Below are 19,630 nucleotides of genomic sequence, written 5' to 3' on the forward strand. Positions count from 1 at the left end.
ATGAATGTATTCAGGGGAGCAACCACCATGATTGATTTATGTGCTAGCTTTGAACCAGAAACTATATAAGCAAGCAATAAATCATGGCACTGGAGGAACACAGAAGCTATTGCCTGCGACCAGGCAAGTTATGAGAAGGAAATAGAAAAAAAATAGGAAAAAAAAAAGGAAGAGAAAGAGAGTTGTCTATTTTTAATAAATTGTTTGAGCTCCGGCATTAATGGGCTAGGCTTTGCCTTGGGATTAGGAGCCACCTTGGGAACCAGCGAGCGCTATCTTTGCCTTCTCATAACCTCATTAACTCCATAATGTTAAACACATTCCCGGCCGGGTTTGCTGGTCGTGGCTCTGCTGCCTCCCTCGCAGCACTGCAGCCCAATGCACAGGCACCTCTGTGAGAGCCCTGCATGAATGGCAGCGATCCCCTCTTAGCTGTTATTGTCTCTGCCTTCAGATAGCTAAGCAGGTATACACTTAAGTCCAAGATAAACACTTCCTTGGCCTCTCATTTATTGCAGATATAAACTCCTATAAAGCTCGCCACTGTGCTGGCTATCATGCCCTCTATCGCCTTTTTGCAAAATGTAATCCATAAAATGCTTTCATGGTAACCTTATACATCGGCAACCAGTGATAACATCTCTAGGCCCCCGTGACAGACAGGAACTCGCAAGCATGGAGTTAATAATGCAAACTTTCAAAAAATGAAACTGGCAGAAAGAGACGAGGAGGGGAATAAAAGGGGCCGGTGTGGCTGTAATTGGGACCATGTGAGCTTCCTTAGAGAGGGATTAAGGGAAAGAGACAGGCCTCGCCCGCGAAGATTAGTTTCAATTAGACGGGCTGGAGGCGAAAGTCAGGACTTGGTGAAAGATTAAAACAAGAAGGGAGAAAGTTTCCATTGCTTTTGCTCCAGGCCTACACAAGAGGGTTCAGTGAGATCATGCTAATTGAAGGCAAAGCTTGCGTGGAAGTTAGGAAGAACTCGCATTAATTGATTCGATGCTGTGATTTTTTCTTTATCCGCAGTGTTCTTTTGGGTTGTTCTTTTTTTCAGTCTTTTTTTTTTCCCCCCTTTCAAAATGCAAAGAGGGAGAGACCGTGCCCAGAGCTCTGCGTGGATGAAGGAAGCAGGAGGGCCGGCGGTGGACGGGTCCTGATGGCACTGCAGCCCTGCTCAGGTTAGCATCAGCCAGCACAGCCAAATTGGTGGTGTCACCATTCCTGCTGCACGGCTGAGCGCCTTGTTTCACAAATGAAAAAGTCTGTTCCATCGACAGATTTGTTTTTCCTGCAAGACAGTCTAATTTAGAGCATTAATTAAAAGTACTCTCAGAAATGTACTGTATGGAAGTCAAGCAGGCTTTGCTTTTTCCAGCTCTAGGGCTGAGTGGAGATGACACACGATTTCCTCCCAGCCACCATAATAAGGAGCTCTTCAGGATGTGGCCAGCAAGTTACTTCAGTCCATCTCTGGCTGAGAGAATAAAGCGTAGGATAACTGTGGTGCTAGTGAGGGCAAGGAATTCCTTTTCTCCTCCTTCCTCCCTCTCCTCTGCTTCCAATCTGAGTGAACTCAGAAGCAGTGGAATCACAGAAGTCACAGTGGTGAGGATGGGTCCATGCCATCGCCCTGCAGCTCTGCTCTCCGCGCTGCGCTCCTCAGTGCTTTGTCTGGTTTGCAGCACAGTGAGCACTGACATTACAATTACACCATTTCCTTTAAGAGGAAACTATTCCAAATATGAATGGGTTTTCATGTTAAGAATTTTCTCCCTTGCCCCCTTGATAATAGTGGAAGCTATAGGAAAACATATATCCAATCTTTCTATATTAGATCAATATTTTTATTCCATTAAGCTTGTCTCTGAGGAGCAAGATACATCATCTTTTGCCAGATTTCTGTATCAGATTGTCACTCTGTGGATTTTTGTTTCATAAAGCTTTGGAATTACAATGCCTACTCAATTATAGTTAAATGCATTTTCACAGCCGGCCAGAAAAACATTAGCACTAATCAAAAACATCGCGCCAACAGGGATTCCCAAAGAGGTTTTCTGTTTTGTTTTGTTTTATAAAAGTGTTCTCTCAGCTAGAAACATCAAAAGACAACCACGGATGTAATCTGCTAAAGAATGAGAGAAAGGATTTGTGATCTCGCTGCAGTGAGATCTGTCTTCCTTGCAGATGACAGTTGACACCAAATTTTTGCATTTAAGCCAGGATCAATACTCAGCAGGGGAGGTCGCTCATGACAACTCAAGTGCTGTAAGAGCAGCTCGCTCCCATCCTCGGGCTCTGGCTTCACATGGGCACTTATTTCATCTCGGTTTCTTGATTCCTGTTGCATTTTTCAAATTCACGGTGAAATCAGATACCAGGAGCTAATTGCTAGCTACCTTTCCATTTTTCATGTCGAGAAATGGAAGCGCTCACTGTAGGATCCCCCTTGGCCACTAGATGACTCTGTGATGTTTGGTCACCAGTGAAAGCAGGGAATGGCTCTGGAGCTCAGGCGGAGAGGAGCCCAGCTCGTGTCTGCGGTGACGATGTGTCCTCTCACAGGGATCTCTTCTTCAACACCACGTATCGTTGCCATACATCGCAGCATCGCAGCCCTGCAGTGCTGCAGAACCCGGCCCTGAGCGCTGCAGGCACGGCTGGGGGACGCGAGGTTCAGGGTTTGCTGTGGGACCTCAGCCAGGCTCTTCCAGCTATTGGAGGCATTGCAGTGGATATGTGGGAGTGCTGCACTGTCTGAATATGCAATCTTAAAAGTTGTAAGACTGAGCTGTTGCTCAGATGTGAAACTGCTGAGCAGAACAAATTGACCTCATCTGCTGCCACTGCATGGCACCTAGACACAAACATCGCTTTGTAATTATATTTCTTTTAAATGGAAACGTTGACAACATTCCAGTTTTTCCCAGTCAAAACCCAGTATCCCTGATTTCCTCTCTCCACCACCCCGTCATGGTTGTGTTTTTGTTTTTTTTTTGACCTGGAGTTATTACATGGAAGCCTGATAAATGGATGCAATGAATGAATGTTTTCCAAATATCGTAGGAACTATTAAGAAAGTGGTTTTCCTTCTTCCCCTTTTTCCTTCCCACACTCCCCCCACACACCCCACAACTAATAGCACACAAATAGCACTTCATGTAATTTTGGCTACTCTCCACTATTCCAGGCAGACTTCAGGAAATCTCTTGATTTATGGTTGGGTATCCAAAGGCAGCATGCTGCCTGCTTCCTTGAGGGGTGCCTATTGGTGACATCAAGTAAGTTGGAGGTGCAGTATTTCAAATAGGGAAAACCCATATTTTAGTCAGATAACTCCATGTTTATACTTATAAATTGATTTAGTAATGAAATGAGCTCCTTTCATGGTTCTCACTGGCTTTGGGGTCTTTGTTATGGTATACTCAGACTGTTCTTGAAATTTAGTTTACCGAAGTAGAGCCAAGGTTTTCTATCTGTATTCCCATGAGCTGCCCGACTGAATTCAATAGGGCTATTCACATTAATAGGTAAAGCAGGATTTGGGACACAGTTCAGAAAAGCCATCAAGCACGAGCTTAGGGCCTGCTGTCCCCCTGGCTCCCTCCTGCTGCTGGCTGCTCCAGGGGCATCAGCTCTGTTAGCTGCTCATGTTCATAGAACTGCAGAATGGCTGGAAGGATCTCAAAGGTCATCCAGTTCCAAGCCCTTTGCTGGGGCAGGGTTGCCAACTGCTAAATCAGGCACTAGCTCAGATTGCCCAGAGCCCCATCCAACGTGGCTTTGAGCACCTCCAGGGATGGGATATTCCTGGTCTCCTGCAGATGTGGTGCTTGGAATGGTGCTGTTCAGGCTGAAGGTAGAGCTGCAGCCGACTGGTTTGCCCTTATATTTGGTTTCTGACCTTCTCTAAGGCTCTGTGATAATTCATTATCGCATAAATTCCCTGCTGTTGTGGGGTGTGCAGATGTTGGCAGTGTGCTGGTATTTTCCTGCTCCATTTGAGCAGCAGGCCTTGAGAAACAGCTCACTGTCGGGCACTGAGGCTGCTTTGGGGCTTGTGTTATAGGCGAAGGCTTGGGACTGCTGCTGTTCACCTTGTGTGGGTTTAATGTCCATGATATGGGTTCCTTTACCGTGAGGGATAAAATTATCCTGGTAGTTTTCCTCACATCCTGACTACGTTTATCGGCACTGAAATAAAGTCTGGCTAGAGACGGGCGCCCAAGGAGCTGTAGCAGAAAAGTAGCTAGGAGGTGTAGGGAAGAAAATCAGTGTTTCCATCCTGCAGGGCTCCAGTTCTCTCTGTTCATGGCCTGGAGGTGTGGGGTGGGTCCTGTTGGCTGTCACTGATCTCCAGTGCCCAGTGCTGTGTCTCTAGGTTCACGTCCAGGGAGCACTGCAGATATGACCTTGCTGCTCTACCATGATGGAACATGATGAGACCTGCCAGGTGAGCGCTGTGCTTAATTAACGCCCATTGTCACTGGGGACCTGTAAAACGTTTCCCCAGGAGTTGCAGGAACAGCAGCTCAGTTCAGGTTCTTCCGCATGGACCGGCCCGGTTGCTGGTTCTGCAGGGATGTTCTGGTGGCATCTGCTGTGCTGGTGTGAGCCTGGCTGCAGACATCATTTAGTGCAGGGCAGGAGAGCTGTTGTTACCAGGAACAAGGCAGGTTTCACGTTCTTCAGTCCAACTTCTTGCAGTGTATGCAGTACGAACTGAAGAATGCAGCTGCGTGTCGCCTGAAAAAAAAAGTTCAACAACATTAACTGTGAAACAAATGAGTTAATCCTTTCCTTTCCACAGCACTCTGATATTACACACATCTGCTTTACTTCTGGATTGAAACAACAGGTAGAGCTGCTCCCAGGAATCAGATCCAGCTCACAGAGCTGCAGAAATCAGAAGGTTTTTGAGTTCCATCTTGCAGTCCTAAAGCGAGCAAAATTCCCGTGGGCTCCGTTCCCCTGAACAACATGAAGATCCCAGGAACAAGTCGCTTTCACGCGAGTTTGGAGGGGAGGGAAGCTTTGTGGAGGCCCAGGGCAGTGCTTGCAGGCTGCAGCGCCGTGCATCGCGAGGCCTTTGTCCATTGAGTGCCCTGCTCCCATCCCACCCCTCCCGCGGCTTCGTTAAATTCTCAGATCGTGAGGGCATGTAGGGAACAGCTGCTTATGATCTCTTCACAAGTGCTGGGTCATTGGTAAACAACCATCCCTCCACCCTCCCGAGGAAAAAAAATTATACAAAAAATGTATTCATTTTCCCCGATGATGAAGAGTAATGAAGAGCACGTGCATGCCGCACTAAGAGAGAGAGAAAAAAAATGACAAATTAAATCATGTCTCGTTTGACAACCCTTTAAGTGTAACAGATCTGCACTTGTGCTGTCTGACAGGCATGATTGATACCACGGAGCACTCGTCAATTTTTAAACACACAGACTGAACAAAGAGTCACTTCATCCCAGCGCTTGCAGTTTACAGGCAGCCCAGCGCTGCGCGGGGCGAGCACCCCTTCGTGCGGGCTGTTTGACTTGGCAACACACTGCATCTCTCTGTTTGGACAACTATATTTATTTTTATGATCCTTAAAATATTGTAACCCAGTCAACTCAACAGTCATTTAAGGTAATTTCTGGTCTGAACAGCATCTATTTTCTGGACAATTTTACAATAACGTATGTTTGCTATGGGCCAAATTCTTTGTGTAGGTACCTCTGTTTCTGTGCTTTATTCATAGCTGTTAGCTGGGAAGGCCTCACAGCATCCAGTGATTTCTGAAAAGCTGGAATTTAAACCTCCTGGTTGTTTGGGACTGCGTTGGCCATAGGTGATATTTAGCAAGGTACTCCTTTATTTGCAAGGTCTTTATTTGTGTACAAACAAGCCCAAACCAGAGATGAGCTATTTAGATGATGGTTTTGGATGAAAACTTCTGTCTGAACAGCTCAAAGTGGCAAACGTAAAAGAAGGGGTCTACAGTAAGGGGTCTCTGATTAGCGGTGTTTCCTCTGTTGTGAGCCTCTAAATGCCCTGACAGGCTGGAGGATGATGCCTCGTTGAGTTTTACAGCACTTCCTCCTGCGTTGGTGCAAGTATCTACTCTGAGATATCATCAAATTCCCTTTCACAGGATGAATCATCCCTTGATGGTGGCAGGACTGCACAGATGTGTTGAACGCCCAATGCAAAAATCTGCTCTGCTCATTATTACAGCCAGTGAAGAATTGATTTACTTGGGGCACAGAAGTGGAAGGGAGGGTCTGCGCACCACCACTGTAAATAGACTGGGATGTGTTTAGTCCTTTGGAAGGAAACAGAGGAGTGGAATAACTTTGACTTTTAGGGACTTCAACAATTGGAAGCACAGGTTTGGAGCAATGTCCCGTCCTTCCTCTGCAGGGAGCTCAGAGGCTTCAGGGAGCAGAAGTGACCTCTCTCATTTCCAGACATTCTCGACTCCACCTTTCTATTTCCATGGCATTATTTATTAGCATGAAAAAGGAATCAGCACATTCTTATGACTTCTAGTGGCTGTTGGAATCAAATCTGTGGTCTCCAGAAGCCCAAGGCCCTCTTCAGACTGAAGTTTAGGAGGTGCTTACACACACATCACCCACGTCTGTGCAGGGATGAATTCCTTCATCTGGGCTTTCATTCTGGGTGTCCTTACTGTTTGTCCTGGGTGCTTAACTCCATTAAGGGTAGATGCACAACTGTTTATTTAGACCTTTTTAACCTGACAGTTCCAATCAAGCTAATTCATCCGAGAGAGACCAACCATCCTTTTATTTATTTTAAACTATTTTACCAAGGTAACCCAATCCAAGCCATCTCCATATCTAGTTTACAAGAGAAGCCTTGGTGACAACATCTGTCCTGTGTAAAATGTCAAAAAAAGTAAAAATCATAAAGCTATCAGAATTGTTGCTCAGATGCACACACCAAAATGAGCTTCCAGCATCACTGCATACCCAGTGAAGAAGAAAGGTCACAAGGAGTTATTGGGGCCACGAAGCTCTTTGTCAGGCTGCAATATGCTCAGTGCAATTTGGGACATGCTCTGGGCAGTGGAATCCATACCTATAGGTACCTGGTAGGAGGTGGGAGAGCTGGTGGTGGGATGTGGCACTGCTGAGCACAGTGCTGTGGCTTTCGTCTTCCTCTTGTGCAGTTTGCTTGCAGGTTTTAGGTTGATGTTGTATTGCTTTGGAAAAATGGAGTGCTTTAGCAGACGATTTTAAACCGTGCACAGGTTGAAGAACCTGTGGATGAAATGCTTGTTAATGGGCCGTAGCAGACTGTCAGTTCCTGATGTAACTGATCAGATACATCAGCAGAAGGTTAAAAGAAAACAAAAAAATGCTGCAAAATTCAGGATCTTGGGACCTTGTAGTATCTGAATGGTCAGAGGGGGGTTGTGTCACACTGGTCGATATTTGGATATTAAGCTGCACACATTTCCTTAACTGCACTGGGGGGATTTTACACCTTGCTCATGAAAACGTATTTATTTGAAATGAAAATGTGAAGTACTTTTGTTATCCAATAAACCAGGGAAGGTCTGATATGGTTCTACTGTAAGAGGTTCACTTACACCAAAATGACAATTGTAGCACAGCACTAGAAATCCTGCAGCAGTGTGAGAGAGATAAGTGGCTGTGAGTGTGACGGCCCTTTGTGGCCCACAGACAGAGGAAAGCTGAGCAGCTCCCATTGCTCAGATGCTTTGGCAGCGCTCGATGGCTCGTCTTGATCCTCACTGATCCCACAAGCTCTTGTATTTCAGGAAGAGGTGGAAGCCTGTGGAATTTATTTGTCACTTGAGCTGGCGATGACCATCAGGAATGAAACCTGTGTAGTCCATTATTACTTGCCATTGTGTTGTGAGTTCTTGTTTAAATTCACTCCTGCACAGTGTGTGGTTTGAAGGGAATTTCATGCTGGTGGAATACTCCTTATCGACAGGCAGAATAACATTTGCTGTGTGTGCACAGAGCAGGCGTGATGTGCATGGCAGGAGCTGCCCTGTGCCTCCTGGTTCAGCTGTGAGCTCCTAGGGCTGCCCCAGCTGTGCCCCGTGGGTAAAGCTGGCAGAAATGCAATGTCCTGACATCTGGGACGTCCAGCACACCCTTGAGCCAAGCAACAGTCGCTGATAATATCCCTTTGTTGCTAAAACTGCAAAATGGGTTTAAATTGGAGTGGGAGAGAAAAACCTGCCCAACTGAACCTTCTGATTTCAATGAAACTTGCCAGAAATAAATCTAATGAAAAACATTGTCCACACGTTATAGAAGCCAAACAAACACACCTGAGAAAGCTCTTTAAATGTATTACGACTGAGACTTGTTGTACACAGAAATGAGCCACATCTGCTCTTGGTATTGCACTCACATCCACGTGAAAGGAAAGATTAAAACAAGATACCAACATAAAAATAGATTGATACAGGAGAAGTGAGTGGGAACTCCTGGAAAGAGATTGTTAGATAGTGACTGCTTGGAATTAGTCCAAACCCAATTGCAGCGCAGAGAAATTGGCTTTCTGTTGGGCCGTGTTTTCTGTAATGCAAACCAGTGCGTGCAGGGGGGGGATGCGATTGTCATTACAGAGAGCTCCTGCCAGCATAGTAGCTCAGACAGCGGGGATGGAGCGTTACGTGCTGATGCTTTCCAGGACATCGATCCTGAAGCAGTTCTGCTGGGCTATCAGAGGATGTGAGTTTCTGAAGCACACTTTCCCACAGGGTGTTATCTTGGCAGTACAAGGTTAAGGTCCTTCCCGTCGTACTTCAGAGAAATGCCTCCACCTTCCTGCAGTCTTCAGGTTTCAGCCAGCACTGCTGCTCTTTGAGGATAAAGGAGGGGATTCGTGTTTCAAGGAGCAGGCAGAACAATTGGGAAAGCCACCCCCTGTTTCTGTTACAGCATAATCCCACCTGGGAGAACTGCTCGCTTCTACTTCAAAGCCCTTCAGGTCAGAAGCCCCTCAGAAGGGAGCTGCTGCTGCACGGCTCACACGCAGGGCTGTGCCTGGGGCTTGGTATGGGAGCAGGCAGCTGCTCTGCAGGCAGGGCATCACCCCGGTCCTGCAGTGGGGGACACTGGGTCGCTTGTGGCCATGTAGGGAACTCCAGCATGTTGGCTTAGGATTGTACAGAGGTTGAAAATGAGTTGTCATGTTGCTGAACCCTTACCTTCTCTTCAGATGCATGCAATAACTGAGCTCTCTGTCCCCAGCCATTTGCTGCATGCTGCTGGATAAGGCTGCATTCCGTTGCAGAGGCAGCAGGTGCTGATGGTTGGGTAACTCAATCCAAATATCAATTGAAGCACATCTTAAAAAACACGAGTTACACAAATATAAAGGGGAGTCCACAGAATGTGATTTTCTTCTTTTAGACCTGGAAAGCCTGGTGGTGTCTGTGGTTTTGTAAAAACTTCTCATGCTTTATTTATTTTTATTCCTCTGCTAGCCCTTGGGTAAAGATTACTTTCAAACAAGCTGGTTTACTGTTTGCATAAAGCAGGCTTAAATTCAGTTAGAAATAGACCATTTTTCAAGTAAAATTCCCCAGAAAATAATTACAAGTATTTGGAGGCATTGGGGAAATCATCAGAAAACTTTCTCTTTAAGGCCTGGTGACACCTGGCAATTAGAAATAAAAATCAATTTCTCATTGCAGACCTTCCTCCCTCTCCTTGGGGACAAATTAAACTGAGCTGCCGAAGTTTCAGGCATAGCTCTAAATCCAGCATCCTTTGCTTCTGGGTGGATTCTACATTCTACAAATTATTTCTTCCTGGGAAAGTGTCTCAGATTCGTATTAATGAGGATTCCATGTTTGTGGTTAGGAGAAATTTGGTCTTGTGGCTTAAGCAGCCTCAGGACTCTCATTACACACGAGAGGTTAATAATCTGAACTAGCAGTTAACTAGCTCTGGTCAGCGGAGCATTACTGCTTTTGGCTCACGCTGACTGAGCTTGTCTCCTGTCCTCTGCAGTGCCAGAGATGCAGATGAGATGCAGATGAGATGCAGATGAGATGCAGGTGGCTGAGCAAGGCTGCAGCCCAGGTACCCGTCTGTATCAGTAGAAATACATTCCTCTTTTGGGAAAGAGCTGGAAAGAAACAGCGCAGGTATTCCTGACATTGAGCAATTGCTGCTGAAACGAGAGGGCACTCACAAATTAGCTCTATCCTTCTGCACCCTGTGGAAACTTTAGTTTTAATTGCACAGACTCCAAGCAAATTAAAAAGAAGCAACCAAATCAGTTATCAGGCTGAGTTCCTACAGTATCCTGACAGCTGGAGGCCCCAGAGGGCTGGAGGCTCTGCATCACCCCCTGCTTCAGCTGCAAGAAGTAAGGACAATTTTAATCTGCAAGTGGTCTTTGTGCACTTATGGATCAAGCTCTGTTCCCAGTGGAAAAAATAGGGCATGATCAAATATTATAAACTATGGTTCACTTTTTCCAATCTGTTTTATTTCAAGGATACAGTTTATTTAACACAGTGTCTCTTGTTGGAGCATCAATTAGCTCAGAATATCCAGAGAATTACTTGTAGTCTCACTGAATTTTGTCTGAGAACAAGCATATGAGAAACCCAGAATGCTATTCTGTAAAGCCCAGCAGAAGCACAGTCTGCCTGGAGAGACGTGTCTGAAAGCTTTCACTGACACAGCACCATATGCTGCCCATGCCATGCCATCCCTGCTGCCAGCAGTCAGCACAACGCTGAGAAGCTCAGCCACACGCTCCCAATTTCCTTGCATTGCTGGGTTGATTACCTGCTGGGTTCCATGACAGTGTGATGCTTCACTGCCTGCACTTTGCATGGGACTGCAGTGCTGGGAGCAGGGGCAGCTCCAGGGCTGCTCACAGAAGCAGAAGTGCCCAGGATGCACAGAACCTGCTGGTTGTGCTGCGTGGGCCCATCCTGGAGCCCTCTGTGTATCGGGGAAGCCGTCTCCGCACTGGCAGCTCCCCTTGGGAAGAGGTGCCTGGGACTCCAGCCTAGCCATACATCTCTGTCAAAATCTCTATGAATAAATTAACCTTTTTAAAGATTAGTGCACCCTAATACCTCAGGGTTTTTTTCTTGTTTTTTTTTTTTAACAGAACAAATGCTAAAAATGCCTTGACAGACCTTGCTAGGTTTTGTGCTGTGGATCTTCTATGAAGGATTATGCTGGGAATAGTTTTAAAGGCACAGCCAAGTGGTTCAGAAGAGCACTGACTTGTGTCCTCCTTTGGAGCAGGGCATTAATCCGTGGCAAAGCATACGATTATGAGCAGGAAATCTTCATTAGGGCAAATAATAGAAAAAGCTAATGAAAATCCTCATGCATTTCCTTCTCAAACACCTCAAATTCAAACATCTCGCAGTGTTTCACAGCCGTTAGTGCACCAGAGCAGAGAAATTATCTGACTTGAGCAACTTCAAAGACGTTGGTGGCCACAGATGATAGCTCCAAGTTCCAAATTAACCCGTGAGACGTTGGGTTCAGAGTCAGCACCCCAGCCTCTGGCTTGAAGCCTTCGGCCTCTTCATCCTCACGCCATCCCATCCTGTGGCAGAAGGGCCGTGGGGTTGTGGACCTGCCCTGCTCCCTGCCACCCGCCGTGGAGCCGAGCTGAGCCTCTCCAGGCACTGGGCAGGGGGGGCCATTCCAGAGATGGCAGGGAGTGTTTTGGTTTTTGATCCTTTTGAGATGAATTATGGGGAGGAAGCTGTCTGCTATCAGAGGAATTAGTCAAATTCCTTGTCAGATGTGCAATCCCATTAAAAATGCATTATCTGTTTTCAAAGCTTAAGTATGGGTGTTGGTTGAGAGTCTTTAAAATATTATTGTAAACTTTCACTGAGAAAAAGTATTCCTGAGTCTTTCATGGAGGCTAATCCCACTTCAACTACCTTAAACCATCAGCTTCTGGGGTGGCCTTCCCAAGCACTGCTAGGCGAGAGCATGCAATCGTTCTGGGAAAATCCTCCTGAAGATGCATGCATTGCTTTCACAACTTTGTTAGCAGCTCTCAGCATTCAGCTGATGTGTTCTCACAATGACTCTGTATCTGCATGCCTCCTCAAATTCTCCCTCTGCTTTTCTGTCTGGAGCACAGAGTTCAAAAAGCCATCTGCAGCCAGGTCTGAATGTGCCCTGCAAAGAGTAAAACTCAGAGTACTCAAATGTGCTTAAATGTACCTGCTTGTAAACTGAACAGTGAAAAGTAGGCTGGAGGAACCTCGGGCAAAACTTTGAAGTGTGTATGTGTGAAAGAAAGCCATGTTTTTCTGCAGAGGATGAACAAGATGTCCAGAAGCATGCAACGTTATTCACTTTTTGAAAGACATTCCTTGGGATTCTCTTCTTAAATATATCTGCACCGATGGCACCCGAACTCCAGTCTTTCAGTAACTCCTGGTTGCAGAATCACACACTCTTCCTAGATTTTCTGCTCATATTGATAGGATTTCCAGGAAAATCTCATAGGTTGTTGGTGTCTCTCACTGACTTTCACAACCAGAATGTGCTCCTAGTTGGATTTCCAGTGGCCAGGGCAGATCACCAGCAATGTTTCCTGGCCAGCTGATGCCATTCTGTGGATCATTCACCCAGATTTTGCTCAGGTGAATTACTGGTGCTTGAGAACAATGGCATTTGCACCACCTCTATTTGCAGCACAGCATTTCATTCTTACACTGAACAGTTGAACTCATGAGCTGAACTTCAGAGCGAGGAGGGATGATTTACCATAGCCCAGCTACTTTGTTCACCACTCAGTGCCTCTCATTCTGCACGGTCTCTTTAAACCTGTTGTCACTGCATCATCTGAGCACACAGCTAAGAATGTGCTCATCAGTCTGTGCAATGAAACAGTGTGTTTTAGTGATAAGAAGTCGGGTGCTCATCCTTTCAAAGGAAGGAAGCAACCTCAGCTGGCAGGGGACTCTGCTTGGAGTGCCACACACTGACACGCTTCGTGCTGCTTTGTTTTTCTGTCCCATGAGCAGAACTGGCAGAAAATAGGCGAATTCCTCTGCTCTGGCTACAGCCAATGGCACTGCACGGGCCCTGTGTTCCTGCCTGCTGCTCTGTTAGTTTCCATCTCACTGCTAATGATGGGGCACAGCCTGGCACTTACCTACTGAAGTACCAATACTTATCAGTCGAATTGCCATTAGCTATCGTTGCCCGTCCACCTGTTAAAATATTTCTCAGACAACAAAGTATGAAGGCAGCACGCACACATCATAAATATTTGGGAATATGCCTCATATTTGAAAGCCATTAAGGGGCTTTGATTTTCTTTTGGTGGTGGCTGAACTCCCTGGAGATGATCCTGGGACCTGCAAACAAATGCTGCAGATTGAGGTAAATGGTGCGGGAAGGTGAAAAGCAGCTCTGCTTCTGCTCTGGGCAATCCCTGTGGGAATCCAGCCCTCCATTTCTGACTGAGAGCTTCAGGACAGTTTCCCTCTCTCTTCTGATCAAAGCAGAGCACACGTGGTCCTTACGTGTCCAGCAGCCCTGTGCAGTGAGTACTGCCTGGTGCAGCTGCACTGCGGCTCATGTTAGTATTCTGAACAGAGATGGTGGTGGCACTTTAACATTTCCTTTGCTAGAATAGATTTATCTCAAAATTTTATGTTATTTCAACAAAGCGGAGTGTTTACCATAAATAGTGGGGCCTGCAGAAAGCTTGTTGCAGCCCTGTTCCTACTGGGAAGCAGCAGCACCTCAAGCCTGAACTAATTTAGGAGGGTATTGGCCATATGATTTTAATATTAACAAGCGCAGCAAGTTTGTGAGTGGGTCGCTGGCCAGTTTCATAGAGAGGGGCACCTGCAATCGATCAACGCGGCTCATGCAACAAGGTGTCGATGCACAGGAGGAATAATAACACGTATCCGGTGTGTACAGGGATCACTCAGCTCGTGGGGAGGTGTGAACATGCAGGAGAAAAGAAAACATTATGGCAAAACATTTCTATTTGTTGGTTTTGGTCAGCACCAGAGCGACTCTCAGTGGTGTGGGAGATGCGGGGCAGGATGGGGCAGGCAGCAGGCAGGCGCGGTGCAGCTGCGGCCCTTTGTGAAGCAGGAGGGTTGCAGTTGCGTGGAGACTGTGAAAGTCTAAATGCAAATGGTTTTTAAAACAGGCATGGCAAGCACAAGAACCAACCCAAGAGTTGGCAAAGGGATCTGGGTCCTTGACTCCCTTGTTCTTAGGGGGCTCAGTGGACGGCCCACATCTCGGACACATCTCACGGTTGGCCATCGTGGTCCTGGCATCGCAGGGAGCCTGAGCTCTGCTGGGAAAGAGCTGGGAAAAACCTCCTGGTCCAGCCTTCCCTGCAGGGTTAGGACGTGGCGGACTGTCATAGAGCTTTGGCTCTGTCTGAAGGGGCACAGGGCACCTCCTGATCTTTCCTTCCCCTCTGACACATCTGGAGCTGCTGTGTCCCACTTTGGCTGCTTTGTCCAACCTTCCCTCTGCTTTATTTATCATGCTGCAAGTCCTGACTTAGCAGAATATGCATGCTCTAATTCAAGTTGCCCATATGTGCTATTGGCAACATGTGCTCGCTTTATTGTCTTACTCGCATGCTTTTCTGCAGATCTGAAATAACACTGATCTTTTTTCTCCCTCCAGATGAAAAAACCCTGAGCCTACACTCGGCCTTGCCAGTCGCTGTTTCCTGTCACTTGCGATGGCCTCTTCCCAGGACGTAAGAAAATAACCTTGTGTATTTTTTACCAATGGTAATCTGTTGTTTTGGCATTCTGTGAATGACTGGTTTCAGGCGATCCTGTCAGTATACCTTGCCAGCAGCCAGGTTTTGGATGTTTGCTTTGGGAACATTTTGTGGTTGAATGGCTGTGTTCCATTCCACATGTAAACATGGGCAAAAACTCATATTTAACAGTTCTAAACAGTTGGACACTGGTCAAAGAGGCTACCCTCCCCCTTCCCTTTAATGCATTGAAATTTTGCATAAAGTACAGTACAATTTAGTAGCTGGAATGTCCAGGTCCTGCCAAATGTATGATTTTGTTTTATTTTATTTTTAAAAATGCTTAGCACAAAGACTGAGCCTTTATTTGGAAGGAGATGTCAGGAAAGCAAAGCTTAATTGAATCTCAGACTGTACAATTGGAGTCATGTCTAAAAGGAAAGCTGTCTTTTCCCTCAGCATGCACTTGAACTGGAGGCCAGTTTCCACTCTCATCTGCATGAGTTTAAACCGCATAACTCTGCATGTGGCTGCGCCAGTGTTGCTTGGGATTAGAACTGGGTCCTCAGCTATTTCAAGCTTTGTTTTTACTTTCTTAGACCTGTGATTGATTACAAGTATGCCAGTCTGGTTTCTTGCCTTGGCCACTCAGAAGAGTCTGGCCCCAGCAGCAGGGCCTGGTGTGCGCTCAGCACTTTCGCAATCCACACCTGTGCTCATGCAGAGATCTGTGCATCCCTTGAGAAAGGTTTCCCTGTAGTGTAAGGAGCCTGTGGCAGCCCTTTGCCTATGGGCAGTTCTGTCCTGTGGAGACTTTCGAACCATCTGGTGAAGGCCTCTTCCTCGGCTCCTCAGGTGATGGAACCCATTTTGCACGTGGAGCCCCATGTCACAGGGCTGGAGCCTGCCAGCTGCTCCACAGCGCTCTTACATCTTGGTTCCCAGCACAAGTCATAGAATGGCTTGGGTTGGAAGGGACCTTCAATTCCCCAGTCTGTCCATCAGGCTTTTGTTGCAAAGCTGTTGCAGTTCTTGGGGAGGATTTTTGCTGTACAGAAAACATGAAAAACATTCGTCCCACTAGGTCTGATGATGTGAGTGCTGTGCAGAGGGCTGTTTAAAGGGTGCTGAGGATAAAAAGGTCTTTGTTTGGAATCAAACATAGCTGTGGTCAGAATGGAGAAGGAAGTGGGTCTTTTCCTGCCTCGTGGGTATGGGGCAGAAGATGAATATGTTGGGCTCAGTGTGCTTGGGCTACATTGCCTTATATCCCATATCGTTTGGTCAGAAGCAGCCCCATAAGCACATAGCTCACGCTCCTCTTGCACACTCACTGATGGCCACAGAAGCACACTTGTGCTGCTTCTGTCCTCACACGTGTTTATGATGAACTGACATCCACTGTGTAACAAATCCCACCACTTCTGCAGCCATTTTAGCTCCAAGCAGGCCATTTAGGACTCTGGAAATAGGGGCTTTTTTAGTAAGGGATCCAGGAACAGCATAGCTTTTCAGGCATTTGCTGTGTCAGGGCACCTCCTGGCTCACTGAATGTCCCCAGTGTATTCTATCAGCACAGTCTGTCTACCATGGTCTACCAGAGACCTCTGGTAGCACTTGTTGGTGCTCCATGGATTGTCTGATCACATGGTGCTGGCATACTGCCTTATTTCCAGCTGCTAAATTGCATTCAAAGGCCATTTAAAATACTTTCCTAATAAAACTTGCCTATAAAAATAGTTACTATAGCTGCTGCAGGGATGTTCTAGGAGCTGGTCCAAAAGACAGTCCCTACTGAGATGAGATCCACTCCACTAAAAAAGCTGGGAAATGTCAGCCTTAGCAGAAATCAAGAGCAGCAGAGAAGTGGCAGGGGAAGTGTTAATCAAGCCATGTGCTTTCTTAGTTAATGCACAGTCAGTCCTGCAGCTGATGAATAAGATAGGGAGCATGGCTTGGTGGGCAGTTTCTAAGCTGTTTAAATATGTTACAGCTTCGCTTATAAAGTAGAAGAGCTTGGATTAATTGGGTAAGTGGCACTTAGGAGACTGCAGGTTAGGAAGATGCAGAACGTGGCTAAATGCAGCTTGGGTGTTTGCCTTCTTTTTTCTCATCAAATCTGTGGTTGCACTTTCCTTGTAGCTGTGGGGTTAGGACAAAGCCAATCAACTGCAGGTTTTATTGCCAGCGAGCTGAGACATGCAGCTGTTTCAATTCTTTGATCACGGAAGATAGCAGAGCAAGCAAACCCAGCGCTGATGCAAACTGCTTTTTATTTGAAAGCCCCTCGTGCAGCTGCTGGGCTCCCTGGAGGTGGCAGGGGAGGGCTGGCAGCCGCTGGCAGTGCCTGCAGCAGGTATGCTCACAAACCTCCTGGCCAGGTGGGTCCCCTCCTCCTTTTGCTGTTTCATGCCGGTGCCCAGGAGCGCGCTTCTTAGGAGCGAGCTGCTCCGTACCCAGAGGAAGCTCTTGGAAGCTGGCATGTTCAGACTCGGGTTGCCTTGTTTCCCTTCTCGTGGGCAGGAAGCATATGTGTCCACCTCAGCCTTATCTCACCAGCTAGCTCCATGCTTTCACTTATCCTTCCGTTATCATTACTCTGTCAAGGCAAACCCTTCCAGGACTTTCTGACTCACATCCTGAAAACCTCTTTTTTTTTCTTCTTAGAACTTTGGCCCAAGATAGAGAAATTTTTTTCTTCGTATTTGGACATGCCTGGTGCATATGCCAGATACTACAAATAGCCCAATCTCTCTCCCCTTTGTCAGGCAGCATCTGGACTTTTTCCTTCTGTGTCATTGCCATGTAGACATTGGCTGGACTCTCTGCTGCATAATGGGTAAGAGCAAAAGAAAGGAGTGTCAGGGAGCCAGTCCCACCGTGCAGCTTGATTCAGGGCTGGATGCTGTCTTGTGTTTTGCAGTGGGAACTTAAGGGCTAGCATTAAGGCACTCTTTATTTCGAGACCTAAGCCCATAGTAGTGATGTAAGTAGTGGGACTGGTAGTTCTGAGGAGCAGAAGAGAACCTTCCCCCTAACAGCAGATTTCCACAGTGAGCCACAGATTGATGTCAAACACCCCCCACCAGCTGCCTGCCCCCAGAACCAGCACCTTGTGCTGCAGTGGAAGCAATGCCTGGGAACCTTCTGGGTCGATGCTGAAATAATGAAAGAGATGGAGCAAAACAATATGTGGGTTCTGCATCCTTGGAATGGTCTCTGCTGCTCTGCCTGCAGATGGAAAGTATCTCACCCAGGGATGTTAAAACGTTGATTGCCAGTGTCTGATTCTGCTTTCTGGGAATGTCTCCTTCTTTAGTTTATTAATCTTAAAAAACATCACGTTGCATAAGTGGTCTTTTTTTATTTTTATTTCTAAATGAAAGCTGTAACATGGAAAGTGTTGGGATTTTTTTTTTTTTTAGTGAATTTTAAATAAAATATAAGAATGACTTTCAAGCTTCTCTAATTCAGGTGCAGGCATTTGGAATATTTATCCATTCTGTCCTGGTTCTTCATTTTCCATAAGTGTCATGGCATCACTTACAATGCACATCTTCACTGTGCGTTACAGGACTGTTGTACCTCAGACCTGTGGGACCGTTATCTCAATAAAGGCTGTGTATGGCTGATCTGATTTTGAGTATCAGAATTAAGAGCAAAATCGCTTTACTCTAGTTGACACTTTTTAAGCACTTTTTAAGAAGTGAGAGCAGATGTTTAGGAACCCCTCTGCAGGTTTGCCCTTCCAGTCCAGGAATGAAGCCTGTATGTGTTCTTGTCCTGATGTCCTTATAACAGTCTTTGCCAGTAGGTGGGGTTCCAATCCTATTAAAAAGCCTGGGAAGCTTGTGTATAAAGGCTCGCTGCTCTTGCACTTCCATACACAAGCTGGCCACATCTGGAAATGTTTGATTTGATATAGTGTCGTTTTACATTGCAGAAATGAGCGTAAGCGGTTTTTTAACCCACCAAGTGAGAAATGTGATCTGGGTTTTACTACCGACCCTTTAAATAAAAAACAGATCGCTTATTAAACCATTATCTATCAAGGATATGGAGAGAGTTAGAAATATCCCAGGATCAGAACCGAAATTGGAATGGACACATTGCTGTCTACTGTCCGATCCCAGCCGTGCAGGAGCGGGCTGAAGTGCTTCGTGTGGGGAAAGGATCCAGCCCTGACCCTGCCCCACGTCTGCCTGCTGTGACAGGGCACTGCTCATAGGAAATCACTGAAACTCCTCATGGTGTGTAACTTGTTCTCAAGATCTGGATGCTTCTTGTGCAGCAGTTGATCAGGGGATGCTGATGGGGTCCTTAGAGCTGCCAGCCTGTTCACAGCCGCATCCTCTGTGCAAGCAGAGACACTCAGTGGGCCAAGCTCCTTGCCAGCAAAATAGAATTCAGAGATTCTGTGCTCCTATTTGCCAGCTTGGCCTCCTGCGTGTATTTTTGCTTGAAAAAGAATTGCAGCTAATGTGGAGCTCTGGGCTCCAGCTTAAGGGATGCGTGCTGGTGAGCACAACCCATTTGTTTGCACGTTCAGTTTGAGTGAACGCCGCTTCCGTGCTGGTATGGGCACATCCCCCTGGCTTTGATAGAGCCCACGTGAGCGAAACCAGAAGGATTTGAGTCCCTGTGAATTATGACAGTTGGCATCTGATATGAAACAAAGATCAGATCTGAGATGGATTTTTGCCATCATGTTGCATTTAAAAGCTCGTATTACTTTGGTTGTATTACATTGCATCACACTCGACCGAGTCAATGTGTCATAAAGCTGCCTAATGTAATTGTACACTGCATAAATGCAACAGAATGCCTTCAAAAAGTGATATTTCATGCTTGCTAGCTAACGCCTCGGCAAAGATTAAAT

At 46.4% G+C, this 19,630-nt stretch overlaps 1 long non-coding RNA gene across 1 annotated transcript in view; it reads left to right on the forward strand.

Moving 5' to 3' along the window:
* The first annotated feature begins 1,098 nt into the window (after positions 1 to 1,098).
* The window catches only part of LOC122186431, a 30,354-nt gene continuing 11,822 nt past the window's right edge, over positions 1,099 to 19,630 (forward strand). Inside the window, exons 1-2 of the long non-coding RNA XR_006181127.1 lie at positions 1,099 to 1,181; positions 14,670 to 14,745. This is a non-coding gene — a long non-coding RNA (uncharacterized LOC122186431). The remainder of the gene's footprint in view (positions 1,182 to 14,669; positions 14,746 to 19,630) is intronic.

The sequence above is a fragment of the Lagopus leucura genome, unplaced genomic scaffold (assembly GCF_019238085.1).
Source record: "Lagopus leucura isolate 7727_CA_CO unplaced genomic scaffold, USGS_WTPT01 Super-Scaffold_100037, whole genome shotgun sequence".
In the NCBI taxonomy this organism is placed as follows: Eukaryota; Metazoa; Chordata; class Aves; order Galliformes; family Phasianidae; genus Lagopus; species Lagopus leucura.